This window comes from Macaca fascicularis, chromosome 5, assembly GCF_037993035.2.
Source record: "Macaca fascicularis isolate 582-1 chromosome 5, T2T-MFA8v1.1".
NCBI classification, from domain to species: Eukaryota; Metazoa; Chordata; class Mammalia; order Primates; family Cercopithecidae; genus Macaca; species Macaca fascicularis.
The window spans coordinates 8,099,200-8,124,169 of record NC_088379.1 but is presented as its reverse complement, the minus strand read 5'-3'; the positions used below and the strand labels follow the sequence as shown (position 1 = coordinate 8,124,169).

Here is a 24,970-nt window from a genome sequence, read left to right as displayed (position 1 = left end):
GCAGAAGGGCCAGCAAAGCCAGAAACACAGAGTGACATTTTCTTCACAAGGGTACCTGCTTCTCTTTGCACATTGTGGCTTAGTTTTCTTCTGCTACAGTTAACTGGGGAGACATGCCCCTGAAGCCATGTCTGATTCAAGAGGAAAAGGTCTTCTGTCTCCTGCTCTCCCCTGGAAAATCCTTTGGAAGGATGTGGTTGGCTCACCTGGGGTACGAGCTCCCCCTTGGGCCCAGGACTATGGTCTAAGAGATGAGGCACCAGGCAGCCAGGAGATCTCACACACGCCTCTGTGCGCAGAGAGACAGGGCCTGCTACCAGACAAGGAGGGAGAGGGCTGGGATTGCACAAAGGGCTCTCTCTAGGTACTCCTTGGGACCTGGGTCTGCAGCCATATCACACCTCCCACTCCTTGGCCTGCCTAGTTGGGCTTCTTCCTGCCTGGTGGCCCATGCTGTAGAAGACCTTCATGCCTTGCTATTGAGACTGTGCACGCTATCACCCTGTGCCTAAGGCTACTGAGCTTCCACCCTGTCCCAGAATCTAGATGCCCTCTGTCCTTACCTGCACAACAGAATGATCGCTGCTGCCTACCCACCAGCCTCTGCATATGCCCTCCTCACACCCTCGCCCCCACCCCCACGAAAGCAAACTCCTATTACCTTGTGATACTCAGTGCAAGTGCCAGCTTCACCATTCTCAGCTATTCTTGGGCTCTCAATTCCCAGGCCCTCCTCAGACTTCCCTAGTCCTCTGAGCCCAGCAGACTGCAGAGCCAGGGGCTGAGGGCTGGGCCATAATAGGTCCATGCCCTGGAGCATGGATCTGCCGAGTGGCTCTTTGTGGCTGAACAGGGGCCATCTTGGTTTAGTGCCTGGACTGGGATTTTTTCCTCTTTTCTCCCCCGTGCATCTCTGCCTGTCTCCCTGTGCAGATGGGAACCCAGGGAAAGGCTACTGGAGCCCTACTTTAAGTGATGTGCAAAACATCCCAGGGGCCAGCAGGCTAGTGCAGTGAAGGACAGGCTGTCAGGTGTGTGGGGGCAGGGAAGTGGGGGCTCAGTTCCCTTTGCCTGGTTACCTTGGAGCCCATCTTACTAAAGAGGATGGTTTCATTAGCTGGGCCCTGGTGTCCCAGAATTCTGGGTAAATAAATTATCTTGAGGATCCAACTTCCTGGGTGGCTTTGCCTGACTTTACTTCCTTGGAAGCAACCTTGAGTTCCTGGACACAGTTGTGCCTGCCACTTGCCACTCAGCTGTCCAGAGAGGACACACCAAGCATACCCACAGTGGGAAGCTCTCAGAGGGCACAAAGGCCCAGTGGTCAAAGCAAGCGAATGCAATAGAACAGGCTGAGGGAGCCCAATAGCAGTAGCACCAAGAACTCACTGCAGGCCAGGCATCCAGAGAGCACACTCCATGCCCACATGCAGCTCACAGTCCAGTGGCTGGCTGGCTGTGGGAGACGCCGGTGACTCACTCGGTACTGTTCAGCCCATGTGAATCATGGCGCCGCCGGTTGCCCAGGCCAGGCTGCCGGCCAACCTCTCTGCACAGCTGGGTAACATTAAGAACTTGGCGACGCCCGCAGCATGCAGCAGATCCTCTGGGCCCTCCTCTTGCTGTTGTTGTTGTCAGATGTTGATGGGAGTTTGGGAAGCAAGTGAGGAGCATGTTCATTCTGGGCTGGGTCAAACCTGGGCAGGGATGAAGGGCAGGATGGGCCTGAGGTGACAGCCTGCAGGGCATCTGGCCCCTCTTTAGTTCAGTTGTCAGCTCTGAGCCATGGCATCCTGGGTGCATTCATGATCTTCTCCATGCCCCAGGGTCCCCATCTATTAAACGGGATATTGGGGGATCCTGGGAGGACCGGGTGAGAGTGTATATAGAGAATACCCAAAACAGTGCTGGCACATAACAGCTGCCCCACACACCTTAGCCATCCTGGGTGCCTCAGTCTCTCCTGTGTCCCTTTCTCCTCCTCCACGCCTCCCCATCTGTCACACCATTCACACATTCACACCAGCCACAGTTGGTGGGCATCCACGTTCTCTTGAGGGTCCACCTGCTCCTTCCCATCCTCTCTGTCTCCTCCCTCACCAAGATTTTCTTAATATTCTAGGCTCTAGAGTCCTAGAATGTTCCAGTTTCTAGCACTCTAGAACATTCTAGGCCCCACCAAGCATGTGCCTCTGTGTCTTTGCTCACTAGGTTCCCTCAGCCTTCAACACCTTGAGAGCTTCTTTGGAGGCCCTAGCAGGGGTGCGCAGCTACTTATATACCCTTGGCTGAAGACCAGTCCTCTCTGTCGGAGATTGTCTTAAGTGCAGCTTTGGGAGGGACGCGCACGGAGTGGTGAGGGAGGAAGGGGACACCTGCCTAGCCAGCCAGATCAGCCGAATCAACTTTGGCCATCAGTGGGGTGACAGATGTCACAGCCAGATCACCCTCACATTCCCCTAGCCTTGAATACCTTTCCCCATCTTCTTCACCTGGCACTTTTTCTTGTGGCAGGAGATGGCAGGATGAGATTGTGGTCTTCCATCCACACAGGTAAGTGACAGTCCTCAGCTCAAATCGCCTCCTCTGTGAAGCCTTCCTAATCTCACCTCCCCAACCAGGTGGACTCCTGTGCCCCATGGAGAGGCAGACATCCACATCCCACAATGGCCCACCCCATTGCTCCGTGCTCACCTCCAATTTCCTCCCACATAGGAGCTCCTGCACAGTAGACAGCCACTGGGGCAGGCTCGTGGGGGCAACCTCCCACACTTTTTGAAAGACTAAATGAAGGACTAACAGGAGATGGGGAAAACGCTGGCTTGGCAATTAGGAGAGCAAAGCTTCCATGTTCTTCCACACCCCTAATCTTTGTCCCAGACCTTGTCAGGCCTTGCTTTCTATTTGAGGACCCCAGGACTCTGAGAAGACCCAAAGCCAACCTGCTCAGTTGCCAGCTGAAAACCTCAAACTATCAAGAACATTGACCATGGTCTCCTTGGGTACACTCAGGAGCTTTATGAATGCTCCAATTACCCTGTAGTCTCATGGTAGGAGAGAGAGATGGAATTGGGAAGAGACCTGAGAAAGTGTTTTTATTGTTTTTGTTTTTGTTTTTGTTTTGTTTTGTTTTGAGATGGAGTTTCGCTCTTGTTGCCCAGGCTGGAGTGCAATGGCGGGATTTCAGCTCACTGCAGCCTCCGTGTTCTGAGTTCGGGCGATTCTCCTGCCTCAGCCTCCCAGACAGCTGGGAATACAGGCACGCACCACCACGCCCAGCTAATTTTGTATTTTTAGTAGAGATGCGGTTTCATTATGTTGCCTAGGCTGGTCTCAAACTCCTGACCTCAGGTGATCCAACTGCCTGGGCCTCCCAAAGTTCTGGGATTACAGGTGTGAGCCATCATGCCTGGAAAGACCTGAGAAAGTTACCATCATATTTCAGTTAATGAAATCCTTTGACAGCTTTCTGTTTTGAGTCCCCTACTGCATGTACATCTGTAGGGAGGCATGGAAGTGAGGTGGGTAGGGGATGTGGGGAGAGGTGGTGATATACCCAGATCCTTACAAACATCTAAAATTATTCAGGATTCATTTTTTAAAAGTTATCCAAAGATTAGATTCCCAGAAATGGGGAGAGAGTTCAGCCTCTGGAAGATTAACACTGTGCAGCTGATTTGTCCAAGTCCGACAGATTTTTCTCCCCGAAAGACTGCTGCGCCTTGGGACCCTGTAATGATACTGCTGGGAGCCCCAGCCCTCTTGCTTCTATTTCCTTCTCTCCATTGTCTCCCGAATGTCCCAGCCTCTTCCTGGCTAGTAGATGCTGATGGCCCTGAGTGACCATCCAAGTGGCTCCAAGCCTTGGATTTCTCTCCTAGGAAACAGAGAATAATTTTTCTCTATCATGCTCATAGGGAAGATGAGGGCTGTGGAGACAAAACGGGCTCAAACATGAGAAATAACAAATTTCCTATTAAATGTAAAATGGTGAAGAGGAAAAGGAAGTGGGCAGAGAGCTGGGACTTGTGGATCTGAGCCGTCGCTTCCTCTAGTTCATGAAGGGATGGACCTTGTTTGAGTCACTCACCATCTCTGGACCCTGGTTTTCCTGATGTATAAATAAGTGTCTTGGATCTGCTCATTTGGGGGATGTGGCCAGCTTCCACCTTCCAATCTTGCATACCCCATTTCCTGTCCCAGCAGCCCTGGAGGAGAGGTTCCCATCAGGTTTGGTGAAAGTTTCTTTCCAAACGATATGGCCATGGAATGCTGGGTTGGGATCTACTCAGAGGCTGCGGCTCCCTCCATCTCCGAGACCACGCCAGCAGACTGGGTTCTCACATTTTGAAGCATGCTATGGAATCTGACCTGGCCTGGATTTCCCAGCAGTGGGGTTATGTCCTTCTGACTTGGCCATCTGAAGTAGGACCCCAGGCAAGAGGACACCTTCTCAGAAACTGCTTCTTGTTTAAGAAAGTCATTCATCACTGTTCATGGCAGAATTTCCTCCAGGATTGGTTTCTCCAGCAGTGAGCTGTCACACCAATACCACGTAGAAAGCTTGGGGGTTGAGGGTGCTAGAGTCTTGGGCCAATCATGGTGTAGATGCGGATATGAGCTCCAGTTCCTTCCTGGTTTTGCCACTTCCTAGCCATGTAGCCTCAGAGAAATCACTTGACATTCCAAGTGGGATGGGGGTGATTGGATGACGGGGGCCATTTCTCCCATGCTGTTCTCCTGAGAGTCAGTGAGTTCTCACAAGATCTGATGGTTTTATAAGTGTTTGGAAGTTCCCCTTTCGCTCTTCTCTCTACTGCTGCCTTGTGAAGAAGGTGCCTGCTTCCCCTTAGCCTTCTGCCATGATTGTAAGTTTTCTGTGGCCTCCCCAGCCATGTGGAACTGTGAGTCCATTAAATCTCTTTCCTTTATAAATTATCCAGTCTCGGACAGTTCTTTGTAGCACTGTGAAAACAGACTAATACATCCCCAAACCTGGCTACCCCATCCATCAAAGAGGGACAATAATAGTGTGGCCAATAATTAGATTGCATTCCCCCAAAGCAGATCCCAATACATGGATTTGATTAAAGTAATTCATTTGGTGATGACTCAGGAGTCAGGGGTCAGGACTGAGAAGTGAGACAGGAAGGGAGGTAAATTCATTCAAGTGGGAAGATGGGCAGGTCTTCACCAAGGGCAACCAGGCTTGATCCCCCTGGAGCCTCTGCAGGAGTACATGGCACACACCTCAGAGCTGCTCCACTGTGGGGTGAGGAACCTGGGTGTTTATCCATTATCTGTGGGCAGTTCTTAGGATGTTAGTGCCTCAGAACGCCCACCTACCTCGTGTGTGGACCAAGCACGCCCCTGTGACCAGAGAACACCCTCAGCCACAGAGATGCAGGAAGTCAAGGCTATGTTTGGGAAGTCTAGGGTAGGCAGAGGGGCATGGGCCAGGTGCTGATGGTGCCTGCTGTGCCAACTTGGTTGCTATGAGGGTGACGCTTACAACAGTGCCTGGCATGTGACCAGCTCCAAAGAACTCACTTATTATTACTATTAGCTATGCCCCAACTTCCTCCATTCCAAGTGAACCCAGAGTTTGTTTCAGCATCAACCTTTCTCCTCGTAGCCATGTGTTTCAACGGGGGCTGACTCCAGCCCAGCTCCATGGCTGGGGTCTTGGCTGGTATAAATCAATCGTGGCCCCCATCTATAGTACCTTTTCTAAAATTTTCCTCAGGAGAGGAACCAGAGCACAGGTTTACCTCCAGGATAAGCTTATCACCTTCTCACAGGGTCAATATCTGTGTTTCCTTCTTTAAGAGAACAAAAGTCTAGGCTGGGGAAGTTCTCCTGGATAATATACTGAAGAGTGTTTTCCAACTTGGTTCCATTCTCCCAGCCACTTTCAGGTACACCAATAAAATGTAGGTTTGGTATTTTCATGTAGTTCCATATTTCTTGGAGTCTTTGTTCATTATTTTTCATTCTTTTTTCTCTAATCTTGTCTTCACACTTAATTTCATTGATTTTCAATATCTGATATCCTTTCTTCTGCTTGATTGATTCAATTATTGATACCTGTGAATTCTTCATGAAGTTCTCATGCTGTGTTTTTCAGCTCCATCAGGTCATTTATGTTCTTCTCTAAACTTCTTATTCTAGTTAGCAATTCCGCTAATGTTTTTTCAAGGTTCTTAGCTTCCTTGCATTGGGTTAAAACATGCTCCTTTAGCTCAGAGGAGTTTGTTATTATCCACCTTCTGAAGCCTACTTCTGTTAATTCATCAAACTCATTCTCCATCCAGTTTTGTTCCCTTGCTTGCAAGAAGTTGTAATCCTTTGCAGAAGAAAAGGTATCTGGTTTTTGGAATTTTCAGCCTCTTTGCACTGGTTTTTCATCATTTTCATGGGTTTATCTGCCTTTGGTCTTTGATGTTGGTGACCTTCAAATGGGGTTTTCGTGTGGATATCCTTTTTGTTGATGTTGATGCTATTCCATTCTGTTTGTTAGTTTTCTCTCTAACAGTCAGGCCTCTCTGCTACAAGTCTTCCACTCTAGACCCTGCTTTCCTGGGTATCACCAGTGGAGGCTGCAGAACAGCAAAGATTGTGGCCTGTTACTTCCTCTGGAAGCTTCATCCAGAGGGGCACCTACCAGGTACCAGCTGGAGCTCTCCAAGATACTCCTCAAGAAGAGCAACCCCAAGACACATAATCATCAGATTCACCAAGGTTGAAATGAAGGAAAAAAATGTTAAGGGCAGCCAGAGAGAAAGGTCGAGTTATCCACAAAGGGAAGCCCATACATTAACAGCGGATCTCTCTGCAGAAACCTTACAAGCCAGAAGAGAGTGGGGGTGAATATTCAACATTCTTAAAGAAAACAATTTTCTGTCATCCTGATACCAAAGCCTGGCAGAGACACAACAAAAAAAAAAAAAGAGAATTTTAGACCAATATCCCTGATGAACATCGATGCAAAAATCCTCAATAAAATACTGGCAAACTGAATCCAGCAGCACATCAAAAAGCTTAGCCACCATGATCAAGTGGGCTTCATCCCTGGGATGCAAGGCTGGTTCAACATATGCAAATCAATAAACACAATCCAGCATATAAACAGAACCAAAGACAAAAATCACATGATTCTCTCAATAGATGCAGAAAAGACCTTTGACAAAATTCAACAGCCCTTCATGCTAAAAACTCTCAAAAAATTCGGTATTGATGGAATGTATCTCAAAATAATAAGAGCTATTTATGACAAACCCACAGACAATATCATACTGAATGGGCAAAAACTGGAAGCATTCCCCTTGAAAACTGGCACAAGACAGGGATGCCCTCTCTCACCACTCCTATTCAGCATAGTGTTAGAAGTTCTGGCCAGGGCAATAAGGCAGGAAAAAGAAGTAAAGGGTATTCAATTAGGAAAAGAGGAAGTCAAATTGTCCCTGTTTGCAAATGACATGATTGTATATTTAGAAAACCCCATCATCTCAGCCCAAAATCTCCTTAACCTGATAAGCAACTTCAGCAAAGTCTCAGGATACAAAATCAATGTGCAAAAATCACAAGCATTCTTATACACCAATAACAGACAAACAGACAGCCAAATCATGAGTGAACTCTCATTCACAATTGCTTCAGAGAGAATAAAATACCTAGGAATCCAACTTACAAGGGATGTAAAGGACCTCTTCAAGGAGAACTACAAACCACTGCTCAATGAAATACAAGAGGACACAAACAAATGGAAGAACATACCATTTACATGAACTGTAAACTAGTTCAGCCATTGTGGAAAACAGTGTGGCGATTCCTCAAGGATCTAGAACTAGAAACACCATTTGATCCAGCCATCCCATTACAGGGTATATACCCAAAGGATTATAAATCATGCTGCTATAAAGACACATGCACACGTATGTTTATTGCAGCACTATTCACAATAGCAAAGACTTGGAACCAACCCAAATGTCCATCAATGACAGATTGGATTAAGAAAATGTGGCACATATACACCATAGAATACTATGTAGCCATAAAAAAGGATGTGTTCATGTCCTTTGTAGGGACTTGGATGCAGTTGGAAACCATCATTCTCAGCAAACTATCACAAGAACAGAAAATCAAGCACCACATGTTCTCACTCATGGGTGGGAATTGAACAATGAGATCACTTGGACACAGGAAGGGGAACATCACACACTGGGGCATGTTGTGGGGTGGAGGGAGGGGGAAGGGATAGCATTAGGAGATATACCTAATGTAAATAACAAGTTAATGGGTGCAGCACACCAACATGGCACATGTATACATATGTGACAAACCTGCACGTTGTGTGCATGTACCCTAAAACTTAAAGTATAATAAAAAATAAAAATAAAAATAAAAAAAGAAAACAATTTTCAACCCAGAATTTCATATGCAGCCAATCTAAGCTTCATAAGCGAAACAGAAATAAAATCCTTTGCAGAGAAGCAAATGCTGAAGGATGTTGTCACCACCGGGCCTGCCTTACAAGAGCTCCTGAAGGAAGCACTAAGTATGAAAAGGAAAAACCAGTACCAGCCACTGCAAAAACATACCAAATTGTAAAGACCATCGACACTATGAAGAAACTCCATCAACTAACAGGCAAAATAACCAGCTAACATCATAATGACAGGATCAAAGTCACACATAACAATATTAATTTTTGCTGGGAATAGGCCCCCAAATCTGGCCATAAACTGGCCCCAAAACTGGCTATAAAGAAAATCTCTGCAGCACTGTGACATGTTCATGATGGCCATCACACCCACACTGAAGGTTTTCGGTTTACCAGAATGAAGGTAAGGAACACCTGGCCCACCCAGGACAGAAAGCTGCTTAAAGGCATTCCTAAGCCACAAACAATAGCATGAGCAATCTGTGCCTTAAGGACATGTTCCTGCTGCAGGTAACTAGCCAGAGCCCATCCCTTTATTTCAGCCTATCCTTTTGTTTCTCATAAGGAATACTTTTAGTTAATCTATAATCTATAGAAACAATGCTTATCACTGACTTGCTGTCAATAAATACGTGGGTAAATCTCTGTTCAGGGCTCTCAGCTCTGAAGGCTCTGAGTCCCCTGATTTCCCACTCCATATGCTATATTTCTGTGTGTGTGTCTTTAATTCCTCTAGTGCCACTGGGTTATGGTCTCCACGACTGAGCTGGTCTCGACAACTTTAAATGTGAACGGGCTAAATGTCCAATTAAAAGACACAAACTGGCAAATTGGATAGAGTCAAGACCCATCAGTATGCTGTATTCAGGATACCCATCTCACATGCAGAGACACACAAAGGCTCAAAATAAAGGGATAGAGTAATATTTACCAAGCAAATGGAAAGAAAAAAAAAAAGAAAAACAAAAAGAAAAAAAGCAGAGCTTGCAATTCTAGATACACAAAGGCTCAAAATAAAGGGATAGAGGAATATTTACCAAGCAAATGGAAAGCAAAAAAAGAAAAAAAAGAAAAAAAGCAGAGCTTGCAATTCTCGTCTCTGATAAAACAGACTTTATACCAACAAAGATCAAAATAGACAAAGAAGGGCATTACATAATAGTAAAGGGATCAATGCAACAAGAAGAGCTAACTTTCCTAAATATATATGTACCCAATACAGGAGCACCCAGATTCATAAAGCAAATTCTTAGAGACCTGCAAAGAGACTTAGACTCCCACACAATAATAGTGAGAGACTTTAACACCCCACTTTCAATATTAGATAAATCCACAAGACAGAAAAATTAACAAGGATATTCAGGACTCGAACTCAGCTCTGGACCTAGCAGACCTAGTAGACATCTACAGAGCTCTCCACCCCAAATCAACAGCATATACATTCTTCTCAGCACCACATTGCACTTATTCTAAAATAGACCACATAATTGGAAGTAAAACACTCCTCAGCAAATGCAGAAGCATGGAAATCATAGCAAACAGTCTCTCAGACCACAGTGCAATCAAATAAGAACTCAGAATTAAGAAACTCACTCAAAACCGCACAACTATATGGAAACTGAACAACCTGCTCCTGAATAACTACTGGGCAGAAACCAGGAAGTTCTTGGAAACCAATGAGAACAAAGGCACAACGTACCAGAATCTCTGGGACACAGCTAAACGAGTGTTTAGAGGGAAATTTATAGCTCTAAATGCCCACAGAAGAAAACAGGAAAGATCTAAAATTGACACCCTAACATCACAATTACAAGAGCTAGAGAAGCAAGGGCAAACAAATTTAAAAGCTACTAGAAGACAAGAAATAACTAAGATCAGAGCAGAACTGGAGGAGATAGAGACACAAACACACACACAAAAATACTTTCAAAAAATCAATGAATCCAGGAGCTGGTTTTTTGAAAACATTAACAAAATAGATAGATGACTAGCCAGGCTAATAAAGAAGAAATGAGAGAAAAATAAAATAGACACAATAAAAAATGATAAAGGGGATATCCTCACTAATCCCACAGAAATACAAACTACCAACAGAGAATACTGTAAACAGCTTTATGCAAATAAACTACAAAACCTAAAAGAAATGGATAAATCCCTGGACACATACAGCCTCCCAGGACTAAACCAGGAAGAAGTAGAATCCCTGAATAGACCAATAACGAGTTCTGAAATTGAGACAGTAATTAATAGCCTACCAACCAAAAAAAGCCCAGGACCAGATGGATTCACAGCCAAATTCTACCAGACATACAAAGAGGAGCTGGTACCATTTCCTCTGAAACTATGCCAAACAATCAAAGAAGAGGGACTCCTCCCTAACTCATTTTATGAGGCCAGCATCATCCTGATACCAAAACCTGGCAGAGACACAACAAAAAAAGAAGACTTCAGGCCAATATCCCTGATGAACATTGGTGTGAAAATCCTCAATAAAATACTGGCAAACCGAATCCAGTAGCAAGTCAAAAAGCTTATCCATCATGATCAAGTTAGCTTCATCCCTAGGATGCAAGGTTGGTTGAACACACGCAAATCAATAAACAGAACCAATGACAAAAAACACATGATTATCTCAATAGATGCAGAAAAGGCCTTTGATAAAATACAGCATCCCTTAATGTTAAAAACTTTCAATAAACTATATATTAATGGAATGTGTCTCAAAATAATAAGAGCTATTTTGACAAACCCACAGCCAATGTCATTCTGAATAGGCAAAACTCGAAACATTCCCTCTGAAAACCGGCACAAGACAAGGATGCCCTCTCTCACCACTGCTATTCAACATAGTATTGGAAGTTCTGGCCAGGGCAATTAGGTAAGAGAAAGGAATAAATGGTATTCAAATAGGAAGAGAGGAAGTCAAATTTTCTCTGGTTGCAGATGACATGATTATATATTTAGAAAACCCCATTGTCTCAGCCTAAAAACTTCCTAAGCTGATAAGCAATTTCAGCAAAGTCTCGGGATACAAAACCAATGTGCAAAAACAACAAGCATTCCTATATGCCAATAATAGACAGAGAGCCAAATCATGAGTGAACTCCCATTCACAATAAAATATCTAGGAATACAGCTTACAAGGGATGTGAAGGACCTCTTCAAGGAGAACTACAAACCACTGCTCAAGGAAATAAGAGAGGACACAAACAAATGGAAAAACATTCTATGCTCATGGATAGGAAGAATCAATATCATGAAAATGGCCCTACTGCCCAAAGTAAATTATAGATTCAATGCTATCCCCATCAAACTACCATTGACTTTCTTCACAAAATAAGAAGAAACTACTTTAAATTTCATCTGGAACCAAAAAAGAGCCCGTATAGCCAAGACAATCCTAAGGAAAAAGAACAAAGCTGGAGGCATCATGCTACCTGACTTCAAACTATACTACAAGGCTACAGTAACCAAAACAGCATAGTACTGGTATTAAAACAAATATATAGACCAAAGGAACAGAACAGACACCTCAGAAATAACGCCACACATCTACAAACATCAGATCTTTGACTAACCTGACAAAAACAAGCAATGGGGAAAGGATTCTCTATTTAATAAATGGTATTGGGAAAACTGGCTAGCCATATGCAAAAAACTGAAACTGGACCCCTTCCTTACATCTTATACAAAAATTAACTCAAGATCAATTACAGATTTAAAGGTAAGACCTAAAACCATAAAAAGCCCAGTAGAAACCCTAGGCAATACCATCCAAAACATAGGTATGGGCAAAGACTTCATGACTAAAACACCAAAAGCAATAGCAACAAAAGTCAAAATTGACAAATAGGCTCTAAATAAACTAAAGAACTTCTGCACAGCAAAAGAAACTAGCATCAGAGTGAACAGGTAACCTACAGAATGGGAGAAAAATTTTGCAGCCTATCCATCTGACAAAGGGCTAATATCCAGAATCTACAAGGAACTTAAACAAATTTACAAGAAAAAACAAACAACCCCATCATAAAGTGAGCGAAGGATGTGAACAGACACTTCTCAAAAGAAGACATTTATGTGGCCAACAAACATGAAAAAAAGCTCATCATCACTGGTCATTAGAGAAATGCAAGTCAAAACCACAGTGAGAGAGTGTAAATTAGTTCAACCATTATGGAAGATATTGTGGCAATTTCTCAAGGATCTAGAACCAGAAATACCATGTGAACTAGCAACTCCATTACTGGATATATACCCAAAAGATTATAAATCATTCTACTATAAAGACACATGAACACATATGTTTATTGAAGCACTATTTACAATATCTAAGGCTTGGAACTGACCCAAATGCCCATCAATGATTAACTGGATAAAGAAAATGTGGTGCAGATACACCATGGAATACTATGTAGTCATAAAAAAGGATGAATTCATGTTCTTTGCAGGGACATGGATGAAGCTGGAAAGCATGATTCTCAGCAAACTAACAGAGGAACAGAAAACCAACAACACATGTTCTTACTCATAAGTGGAAGCTGAATAATGAGAACACATGGACACAGAGAGGGGAACATCAGACACTGGGGCCTGTTGGGGGGTGTGGGGCTAGGGGAAGGATAGCATTAGGACAAACGCCTGATGCAGATGATGGGTTGATGGGTGCAGCAAACCACTATGGCAGGTGTATACCTATGTAACCTGCACGTTCTGCACATGTATCCCAGAACTTAAAGTATAATAATAATAAAAAAAGAAAACAAAAGGCTTTGGCATTTTTCCTTTAGTACCCTCCCTGTCTTCACAAAGGTCTCGGGTTTGCAGTCAATGTGCTTGTTTCTTGTTCTGACGTCTGGAGGGCTGGGCCTAGAAAGGCGGAAGGCAGTCATTTGTGATGAAACTGAGAAAGTTGAATGAAGCTTCCACATTCTTGCAAATTCACACCTTCTCTGAGTGCTGCACTTAGCCACATGCTAAGTATTTTGGTGCCTTCTGGGGGCCTGGGAGGCTGGATGAAATTATTGAGTTATGAAGTAATTTTACTTGGAATGAATACTGAATTTTTTTCTTGCAACAAAGAGACACTAACATGTATCTGACTTTTTTTTTCTTGGTAATTAATTTTAGGAAGTACTTGTGAATGCAATCAAGATGAGGGTGGACAAAGTCATACAGGGCGTCGTCTCAGAGCTGTAGAGCCAAACAACAGCCTTAATGAACAAAGCCACGTGGTCTTGGGGTTGGAGGGAAGGTTAATAACTGACTCTAGGGTCAGCAATGCTGGAGGGACACTGAGGGCTCACTCAGGCCCAGAGATGTGGGGAACCCTGGAGGCTGGGAGTCTCCTTGACCCCTGCATAGAAAAACAATGCATTAGGGAGAAAGTCCTTCACTTTTGCTGCTTTATAATGGCCTGATAAGGCTGTGTGGACCCTTCTGGTAAATTGGGACATTGGCTATTATAAAAGAGGTGCCCAGGCAGTGAGGGGGAGAAGTTAATAATATTAATAATAATTCTGATGATTACTCTGCATGAGGCACTATTTCTATTCCCTATAGCTCTCCTGCAAGATAGACATTATTAGGCCCATTTTTATATGCAAGGAAATTGAGCCTCAGAGCATTAAGTAACTTGCCCTGGAGCATGTGTCTGGTAGCAGGGCAATCAACTGTCCCGATTTGCTTGGGACTGGTGTGGTTTCAGCACTGAAATTTCTGCATCTCTGGAAACCTTCTATTCTGGGCAAACTAGGACAGGTGGTCACCCTAGAGGAGTCAGGGCCTATGTGATGGCCAGGTCCACGTGGTTCCCAAGACTGTTGCTCTCAACACTGTGCCAGCCTCATACGTAAGGCAAAGCTCTTTCCTGTAAGGCCGCATGAATAGGAAGCTGCAGAGGAAGAATTTGAACCCAGGACTGTCTTCCTCCAGAGTGGGTGTTTTCTCACCAGGCCATCAAGACAGGAGCACCTGACTGTTGATACACAATGACAGAAGGTTCCAGAATGCCTTTAGCCCTGTGGTGCTGAACCGATAGGTAGGCCTAGTAGTTATGCCTTTCTAGGGGGCGCACATATTCCTGGGGGAGAAGCTGGAGTCTTTGTAGCATCTGCATCCTGGCCCTAGCTTGGGGCCAGGCCTGGTGGAAAGCAGGGATGTCCTAAAGCTTTGAGGAATGAAGGAGGGAGGAGATTGCACACAAGATTGCTTTCATTTAAAGAGCAACACCAGGCTGGGCAAGGTGGCTCACGCCTATAATTCCAGCACTTTGAAAGGTCAAGGAGGACAGATCACCTGAGGTCAGGAGTTTGAGACCAGCCTGGCCAACATGGTGAAACCCTATCTCTACTAAAAATAAAAATAAAAAATTGTCCGAGCATGGTGGCGGGTGCCTGTAATCCCAGTTACTTGAGAGGCTGAGGCAGGAGAATCACTTGAACTCAGGAGGCAGAGGTTGCAGTGAGTCGAGATTGTACCACTGCACTCCAGCCTGGGATGACAGAGAAAGAGCAAGACTCTGTCTCAAAAAATAAATAAATAAATAAATAAACAAACAAACAAATAAAGAGCAGCACCAATGTTCAACCGCTCAATAATCAGCAGACACAAATACAGATATAAAATAAAGACCAATTTTAGTTGAGGTGTCACTTCTCTTTGTCTCTCTGTCTTTGTGTCTGTCTCTCTCTCTCTCTATATATATATGTATAAATAATATATAACATATTCTGTCACCATATTTATATACTCACAAAAGTTTTTCAAGCTGTTTCTCCTTCCTTGAAGCTGTTTTGAATTTATGAGCAACTAGAGTGGAAAACTTGTTCTTCATTGTGGCTGGCATTAAACATCACATTTAGCTGCTTGTCCTAATTATCCCTAGATTTGTTTCCATGTTTTGCTACTCCCAGGAAACCCTGTCTTTCCAACCTCCCTGGTTCCAGGGCCCCTGTGTTCTCCTTCCTTGTAGCCAGAACAGAGCCCAGATGGAAAGATGTGCCAGCCGAGTCTATTTCAAGTGACTTTACACCTTGGCTGTTGGCACGCTGCTGGTGTGTTCTGATATCCGCTCTCCTCTCTTTCTATGGTAATACAAGCCTGACGTTTTGGCTGAGCCTACAGCCACCCCCAAAGTAAAGACTACATTTAGCAGCATTCTTTGCAGCCAACTGTGGCTCTTTGAGTAAGTTTTGGCCAAAGGGTATGAGTGTGACTTATACAAGCTCTGAGTTATGCCCGTAAAGGGAAGCCTTGTACCCTCTCCAGCACCATTTCTTCTCTCCCTGCTAGTTGGAATACAAGTGTGTTGGTGAACTCTTTGGGAGAATTTCTCCATTTATTTAACTGGGATAATCCTGAATGAAAAAGCAAACAAAGAAATACGACTCCATGGTGGATAACCAGCAGAAATAAAAGACAATAGAAATAGACCTACAAAGATGTCAGATATTGGAATGGTCAGAGGCTGACCACAAAACAACATCATAGAGATGGCAGAACAACATCCTGGGAGAAGCTTGGGTTCCTGTTACCTTGGGGGCTGCCTGGCTAGCCTGCATATATAAGGGAGAAGTCAATGTCTACCTTGGGCCTCTGCTATGGTAACTGACTCCATATCCAAGTAGCATACTGCTTCTCTGTAGCAGCTAATTTCACTCCGGAGTCACTGTCTTCCAATCAGTATGTTAGTAGATGCTATGGTTTGGACATGGCTTGTTTGGCCCTGCCAAGTCTCATGTTGGAATTCGATCCCCAGTGTTGAAAGTGGGGTCTTGTGGGAGGTGTTTGGGTTGTGGGGGCAGATCCCTCATGAATGACTTGGTGCCATTCTTGTGGGAGTAAGTGAGTTTTCATTCTTAATTCCTGCAATATCTGGTTGTTGAAAACAGCCTAGCACCTCTTTCCATCCCTCTCTCAGCTCCCCCTTCATCATGTGTTCTCCACATACCAGCTACCTTTTGCCTTCTGACATGAACGGAAGCAGCCTGCAGTCCTCACCAGAAGCAGATGCTGGTGCCATGCTTCTTGTACAGCCGGCAGAACTGTGAGCCAAATAAGCATCTTTTCTTTATAAATTACCCAGCTTTGGGTATTCCTTTGCAGCAACACGAGTGGACTAATAATAATGTATTTATTAGCATGGCCATTTTCAGAAATAGCTTAGGCTGACACCAAACAGAATCTTCAACTTCTAGGGCTTTTTAAATCATAATTTTGGTGAGAACCTGACCATTCTTTTTTTAACAGACGGCAATTGCAAGGGTCCAGAAGGCTCTAGAATTGGTTGGAATTGGTAGAAAAAGAGAAGGAGATGATGATGGTGGAGGGCAAAGAGAAGGCATGATAGCATCTAACCTTTATTAAGCAATAACTATGCACCAACACTATGCTAAACACTTTACATGTATACTCCTGTGAGTTGTGCACTATTACAACTTCCACTTTATAAGTGAGGAAACTGAGACTTGCTATGCTCAGTCACACTGGCTTCCCTGCAGTTTCTCTCTAACACTGTGCTTCGTCCTATGATCATCACTTTGCATATGCTATTCCCTCTGTCCTGAATACCCTTTCTACCTCAGGTTGTCAGATACACAAACAAAACTCAATGAATAAACAAAAACAGGAGGTGCAGATAAATGCGGAATATCAGATCAACAATGAGTAAGGTTTTATTATAAACACATCTCATGCAATATAATAATGTTATGCTAAACATTATTTGTTGTCTATTTTAAATTCAAATTTAACTGGGTGCCTGGGCAGCCCCATTTATTTTTATTTTTATTTTTTATTTTATTTATTTATTTATTTATTTACTTATTTATTTTTAGACAGAGTCTCGCTCTGTCACCAGGCTGCAGTGCAGTGGTGCAATCTTGTCTCACTGCAACCCCTGACTCCCTGGTTCAAGCAATTCTCCTGCCTCAGCCTCCTGAGTAGCTGGGATTACAGGCACATGCCACCAAGCCTAGCTAATTTTTGTATTTTTAATAGAGACCGGGTTTCACCATGTTAGCCAGGATGGTCTCGATCTCCTGACCCCGTGATCTGCCCGCCCTCGGCCTCCCAAAGTTCTGGGATTATAAGCATGAACCATCGCGCCCAACCCTGGGCAGCCCCATTTTTATCCCAACCCTCTTACCTTTTGTTTGTTTGTTTGTTTGTTTGTTTGTTTTGTTTTGTTTTGTTTTAAGAGGGACTCTTGCTCTTGCCCAGGCTGGAGTACAATGGTGTGATCTAGGCTCACTGCAACCTCTGTCTCCTGGGTTCAGGTAATTCTCATGCCTCAGCCTCCCAAGTACCTGGGACTACAGGTGTACACCACCACACCCAGCTAATTTTTTTGTATTTTCTGTAGAGACAGGGTTTCACCATGTTGGCCAGGTTGGTTTCAAACTCCTGACTTCAGATGATCCACTCACCTCAGACTCCCAAAGCGTTGGGATTACAGGCGTGGACCACTGTGCCCAGTCCCAATCCTCTTACTTTACCTGGTTATTTCCTGCCTACCCTTCCAATCTCAGCTTGAGTGCAACTTCCTTAGGGAAGCCTTCCCTGACTCATAGCCCAGAAGGAGCCCCTTGCATATAGCTTCTCCAGGACCGTGCATCTTGCCCTCACAGCCCTTATCTCCATTGGACTGTTTGATTAACTTGCTCTCCCTCAAGTGGACTGCAATGACCTTGATGGCAGGGTGCGCACCTGCTTTTGCTCTCCATTGCATGTCTCCCCCGCTCCTAGCACATGCCTGGCACATAGCACATACATGAAAAAAGAGTTGTGGAATGAAATAAAGGGCAGTGGAGTAACTGGCCTAAGACCCCCCACTTAGCAAGTAGGAGAATTCACAGTCGGTGCTAAGAAGCAAAGGCAAGAGATGTTTGAACGGAAAACCTCCCTCCTTAGCATGGCCTCTCGGGCCTGCCACCTGCCTCCGTGGCCCCTCTTGAGGAAGGCAGCTCCGTGGGTTAGTCACGGTCCCTGGAGCAAGACTGCCCGAGATGGAACCCAGGCTCAGCTGCTGAGTATCTGGATAGTCATGGGCTGCCACCTCACCTCCCTGGGTCTCAGCTTCTCTGTCTGTAAAATGGTGAGCAAAACCTCTCATAGGGCTTTTGAAAGGATTAAGCGAGCCAAGACCTATGAAGCCATAGAACAGTGCCTGGCACCTCCTATGTGCCCGGTAAATGTGAGCGACTGTGATGCCACCTCCACCTCGCTCGCTGTGTTCCAGCTGGGCCTGAAGAGTGCCTTCAGACCCTGGGGACTTTGCATGTGCTATTTCCTCTGCCGCTGAAGCACTTCTCATCTTTTTTTTTTCCCTGGTCAGCTCCTTCCCATTCTCTAGAGCTCATCTCTGCTCAGAAAGGTCTTTCTTTGGCCAGGCGTGGTGGCTCACACCTGTAATCCCAGCACTTTGGGAGGTGTAGGCAGGCAGATCGGGAGGTCAGGAGTTTGAGACGAGCCTGGCCAACACGATGAAACCTTGTCTCTAGTAAAACTACAAAAATTAGCCAGGCATGGTGGTGTGCACCTTTAATCCCAGCTGCTCAGAAGGCTGAGGCAGAACTGCTTGAACCCAGGAGGCGGAGGTTGCAGTGAGCCAAGATCACACCACTGCACTCCAGCCTGGGTGAGAGAACGAGGCTCTGTCTCAAAACAACAATAACAACAACAACAAAACCTTTCTTCTTCCCACCCACTGAAGGTTCATACTCTTTCCCTCCCCATCCTGTTTCACTGGAGCCCTGTGTGCAATATGTAACGAAACGAATATTTGGTGTGTATTTGTATAGGGTCTGTTTTCTTCTACCAAACTGTAAGTTCTACAAGGACAAGGACCTCTCCTGATTTGCTCCCCATGACATCCACAGTGGCCAGCATAGCACCGCACCAGTCATACAGTAGGCACTCATGGTGAACTAATACACAGTGACAAAACCTGCAGGACCTGGTGGCTGATGGCACGGAGTAGGGAGAAGAGAGGAAAAGGAGGGTCCTGAGAAGTGGGGGACAGCTTTGCCTTTAATGGAAGCAGGGCATGGGGAGGGCCCTGGATGCCGTTCAGTTCAGTAAATGTTTATTGAGTGTCTGCTAGTTGTTCTACTTCTTTCCCATCAGTTAATCACACAAGCTAAGTCAGAACATGGAAAATATCTCATGGGCCAATAACGCAGATGAAAGCTCTATGACCTTGGAAGATACTCCCATAGCAGCCGCCTTGAGATCTCTATGTGTATCTAGGGACAGATGGAAATAAGAATCATAATTGATGCCAGGAATTGCTAATTTAAAAATACAAATGATATACAGTGATTTTTAAAAATCCCATAAGATACATATATTTTCCATTTTGCTGAAATGATAACTGAGTCTTAGAGGCAACAAGTGATTCGTCCAAAATCACAGAAAGTAGCAGGACTGTTGAGGTTTTACCCTTTGTCCATCTGGCTCTAATGCCTGTGCTGTTGCCCCATTTACCCTGCAGCCTCTGAAAAGCTGAACCTTGACATGATTGGTCTGGCTGCCAGTCCCAGCTTAGCTCGATACAACAGGAGCCAGAGGTCTCACGGTTCATGCATTCAGCGCTGACCAAGCACGCCCTCTAGGACCTACTGCTGGGGGAGCAAACTCAGCAGTCATTATTCTGATTTGCTATTCTTTCGTTAATTCTTTCACCTTTTGATTTACTGATTAATGCATTCATTCATTCATCAAAATGAATTGCACAGGCAGACATGTAAATAGGAAATCATAGCAAGATGTGATTACCTGGGAGTGGCAGTGCTGGAGCAAATTGGCCCTTGTGCTACCAAAGTTCCCAGGACTGGAGGACCAGACCCATTCTTGAATCTCTAGGACGGGGTGCAGAAATGGAAATCCACTGGAGACATCAAGCATGGTGGCTCCTGTTGGATCCCTGGGGAGCCTAGGCATATCTCATCACTTGTTAATCCTCATGTCCTTGCTGCCTTAATCAAAAGCAATCACAGTATGTGTGACTTAAAAGGAATGGCCAAGAGGGATTTAATTCAAAACAGGCATGTCTAAAACTAAGCACACCACTGGATGGGAATCAAGTGATTATGTGAACAAAGAGAAGGTAGCAAGTCAGAGGCCATCTGTTCATTCACAGGCACTCCTCAAGGACTCCTCAGTGCCAGGGCCAGGGCTTCATGGGGCCTACAGTCTAGGGGGCAGAAGAACAATGAACAATGACCATGTGCAAGCCACGTGCTGGAAGGAGGGATAAACGCAGAGCTGTGAGCCTGGCGGTCTGTGGCTATAACTGTCCATCTCACCACTGTCCACACTCAGGACCTGGAGGGCAGAGTGTGCCTCTTCGTAGTGTCTGTCTCCCCAGGCAAGGCTGCTAGAGTGCAAAGTGAAAATGGTGGGCCCCTTTTTCAAACTGGAGAAAAGATGTTGACATAGATGTGGTGAAAAGGGAACACTTTTACATCGCTGGTAGGAATGTAAATTAGTTCAACCACCATGGAAAACAGTGTGGAGATTCCTTAAAGAACTAAAAGTAGAACTACCATTCAATCCAAAAATCCCATTACTGGGTATCTACGCAAAGGAAAAGAAGTCATTATATGAAAAATACGCTTGCACATGCAAGTTTATAGCAGCACAATTCACAATTGCAAAGATATGGAACCAACCTAAGTGCTCATTGACCAACGAGGGGATAAAGAAAATGTGGTATATATGCACCATGGAATACTACTCAGCCAAAAAAATGAACAAAATAATGTCTTTTGCAGCAATTGGACAGAGCTCGAGGCCTTTCTAAGTGAAGTAACTCAGGAATGGAAAGCCAAATATCATATATGCTCACCAATAAGTAGGAGCTAAGCCAAGAGGACATAAAGGCATAAGAGTGATCGGGGACTCGGAGGAAGTTGGGAGTGGGGTGAGGGATAAAAAACTACATATTAGGTACAGCGTAACTGCTCAGGTGACAGGTGTACGAAAATCTCAGAATCACCACTTAAGAACTTATCCACATAGCCCAAAACCACCAGTATCCCAAAAACTATTGGAAAAAAAAAAGTTACTGAAATATAAAACATCTTTCCTTTTGTGGTTTTCTTCTTGCTCTGTGATAGTGTTTCTTTAAATTTACTATTAAACTGCAATCATGGCAGAGTGAGGTGGCTCATGCCTGTAATCCCAGCACTTTGGGAAGCTGAAGTGTGCAGATCACCTGAGGTAAGGAGTTTGAGACCAGCCTGACCAACATGGTGAAATCCCATCTCTACTAAAAGTACAAAAATTAGCCGGGACTAGTGGTGGGCACCTGTGATCCCAGCTACTCAGAAAGTTGAGGCAGAAGAGTCACTTGAACCTGGGAAGTGGAGGTTGCAGTGAGCTGAGATCACACCATTGCACTCCAGCCTCAGCAACAGAGCGAGACTCCATCTCAAAGAAACAAAAACAACCAAACAAAAAACCCTGCAATCTAAGTTAAAATAAAACTAAAAATCATTAGCATGAATTTTATCACTTATCTTTATATTGTGTGATGCCAGTCTTCCATGCAAATATGAGTGCATCGATCTCTTATATAGAATCTCAGGAATTACACATTCCTATTCTATCTTGTAGCTCCTCTAGGCACATGTATTTCATTCTTACCTAAACACTGGAAACAAGGCACAAAACAAACTCATTGGTTTTGGTTGCACCTCTGACACAGGCACATTCTACCAATGCTCTCTATCTGTGCCTTCCTGCTGAGTAAGGAAAGACTGGGCAAAAAGGGAATTGTGTCCTGCCCTGTCTTTCTTTCAATGCCATCATCTCCAGTGTTGGTGACTGGTTAATTCAGAGAAGCAACATCAGCACAAAAGGATTGGACAAGGTCCCTCCGTCATTCATGTTTCTTTGAACATCGTGGCCTTTTTTCTGCATTTTGACCCAAGTTTGGGTTGTAACAAAAAGCATGGGCTCCAGCAGCAGTCGGAGTCGCGGTTACTGAGATGGAGAGGCCTCATGCTTGCGGTGCAGTTGCTCTGGGTCGTGCTAAACGCTCATGCATCATGGATCCATCAGAATTCTGGACCTGCTGAGTGCTTCATGGAAACGGGGTGGCAGGGAATGGCGGGTACACTGCATGCTGTGGTGTCTCCTCTGCTCATGTGCAGGCTCTATTGTCCCATCAGACTTCACTCACAAAACACAAGTTCAAAGACAACGCCCTTAAGAATTTCAAGACTGTGATAGCAAAACATTAAACCAATCATGGGGCCCAAGGCCTTGGTAAACTTTTGCTGATGAAAGAAAACTTTCCCCAACGTGATCATATTTGACTTAGGATCAGTAGGTTAAATGGAAGTCTTCCAGGCAGGGAAGGGGGTAAGATAGGCCTAACTGGAGGCAGGAGAAAGTATAGCATGATGGGAAATTGTGGTCAAATTGGCAAGGCTGACAGGTCTTGTGCCTGGGAGGGAGGGGCACTTATGAGGCTGAATAGGAAAGCTAGAGCCAGATTGAAGCCATCTTTGTCTTCTAAACTAAGGACATTGGAACTCTACCCACTGTCAATGGGAAACTAGTGCAGATACCATTAGGTCTTGGGTTCAGAAAGAGGACTCCATTGCAGGGGAAGCTGGATTAGAGGAACTGGCAATGAGACTGATGCAAACAGTCACAGCCTAGGGCCATGGGGGCTGGACCTGGATGGGGCTTCAGGACTGGCAAGAGGGTTCCATTTGAGGGAGAATTCAGAGGGACAACCAAGAGAGGGGGTGAGTAGCCTGCAGGAGGCAGAGAGGCAGGTGGGAGCTGAGGGCAGTCCATGGCTTGCTTTCCCATCTGGTCGGCTGCATTTTCTAACTTCTGAACTCAAGAGCTTGGAGACACTACAGGGTTGAGAGACCTCTGAAAATTCCCTTTGGATCCCACTGCCTGCAATTTCTTCCATTTACTGTTTTCTTCTGCTTAGGATGAGCGCATTTAAGCAAGGGAAGGAAAACATTGCACACGGCATGTTATTTTTTAGAAAACCCATGGCACAAATAAAAAATATAATATTTCAAGGCTTCGTTTATTTGCAAGGAAGAGACCGTGTCTGCCTATAGGTTCTGGATAGCGCCCCAAACCCCACTGGTCTCTGTAAACACTCTTGGATGGTAAATAATAGTAGCACCAGTGTTAAATCTATTCGTTAGGGTCTTGGCATGAGCATACCATGATTTCAGAAGTCCCTCTTGAATTCTAGGAAACAAAACTTACTGCTTGGGGTTTCTATGCAGAGTTACTGCTGGAGAAAGGTGGAAGGTCATGTTCGTGCCAACGGAAACTTGTTATTTTTATTTACTTATTAGGTCATGAGCATCATCCATACCTTATGCTTGCAACATAAACTCTCTCATATATATAACTATATAGCATGAGAGTGAGATTTTCCTCACACTCCTAGGTTGGAGCCTGGGCCCCCCTCTCTTATATGAGAAAACAGGGCCTTCTGGAGGCTAGTGACTTGCCTAGCATCATACAGTTGGAAAACACTAGAACTTTCTCTCAGTGCTTCATGGTCCAAGTTTCCACTAAACCAGTGTTTCGTTTTTCCATGAAAACATTCCTGTTAAAGAGCAAGGCCGTTCTGAGGGTTCTGGGAGAAAAGTTTACAGTGGGTTCCTCTAATGAGAAAAATGTGATAAAAATCTAATACTTTATCTTCATTCATGCATACCTTCCGTCTTATTGTATACTACACCAAGTCTGTTTTTGACATACAAATAGTGCTTTGAATGACTTCTCAGAAGGATAAATGCTTAAGAACACATGTCACATTTATCTTGTGTCTTGGCCACTAGGTAAGTCCCTGCACTACTCAACCTCACACTGAGGTGAACTGCTCCATACTGTAGCTGCCACTGAGCCCTAAAAACAGGATGAGAAGATATATATCACCCACAATAACACTACCTAACCAACAAACCCAGAATCTCAGCAGCACACAACAATCAGCATTTATTTAGCTCAGAGGTCAGCTGGAGGGTGACTGATCTCGGCCCATGCTCAGCCAGGCTCCCCAGGGGCAGCCCAGCTCAGGCCCCACAGACCTCTCATCCTCCTCCAAAGACCAAGGCTCTAACCCAGGTGTGCTCTTCTCATGGCAATGGTACAAAAACCCAACCACCCAAACACATCCCGACCACTAGTCATGTCACACCTGTTAGCATTCCACTGAGCAAGGCAAGCAAGCTATGTGGCTGAACTCCAAGTCAATGGGTGGGGAAATAGTCTTGTTTTTTTGTTTGAAGAGATAAAACTGAAATAATAATATGGCAAAGAGTGTGGATACATGGAGGGGTGAGGATTTGGGGCTATTAATGAAATCTTCCATGATTGTGAGATAACTAGCCAGGTTATTATCTGACAGTCCTACTGACTTGTGTCAGGGACCGACATTTTAATGACAGCTCAGCTACTTTTTAGAAATGTGACCTTCTACAAGACCTTTTCTCTCTCTGAGCCTTAGTTTTCTCCTCTGTATAGAAGGAAAAATAG

At 44.7% G+C, this 24,970-nt stretch overlaps 1 long non-coding RNA gene across 1 annotated transcript in view; it reads left to right on the top strand.

Moving 5' to 3' along the window:
- The first annotated feature begins 2,201 nt into the window (after positions 1 to 2,201).
- LOC123573493 (uncharacterized) overlaps positions 2,202 to 24,970 on the top strand; it is a 62,704-nt gene continuing 39,935 nt past the window's right edge. The window contains exons 1-2 of the long non-coding RNA XR_006698048.2: positions 2,202 to 2,553; positions 16,362 to 16,487. This is a non-coding gene — a long non-coding RNA (uncharacterized lncRNA). The remainder of the gene's footprint in view (positions 2,554 to 16,361; positions 16,488 to 24,970) is intronic.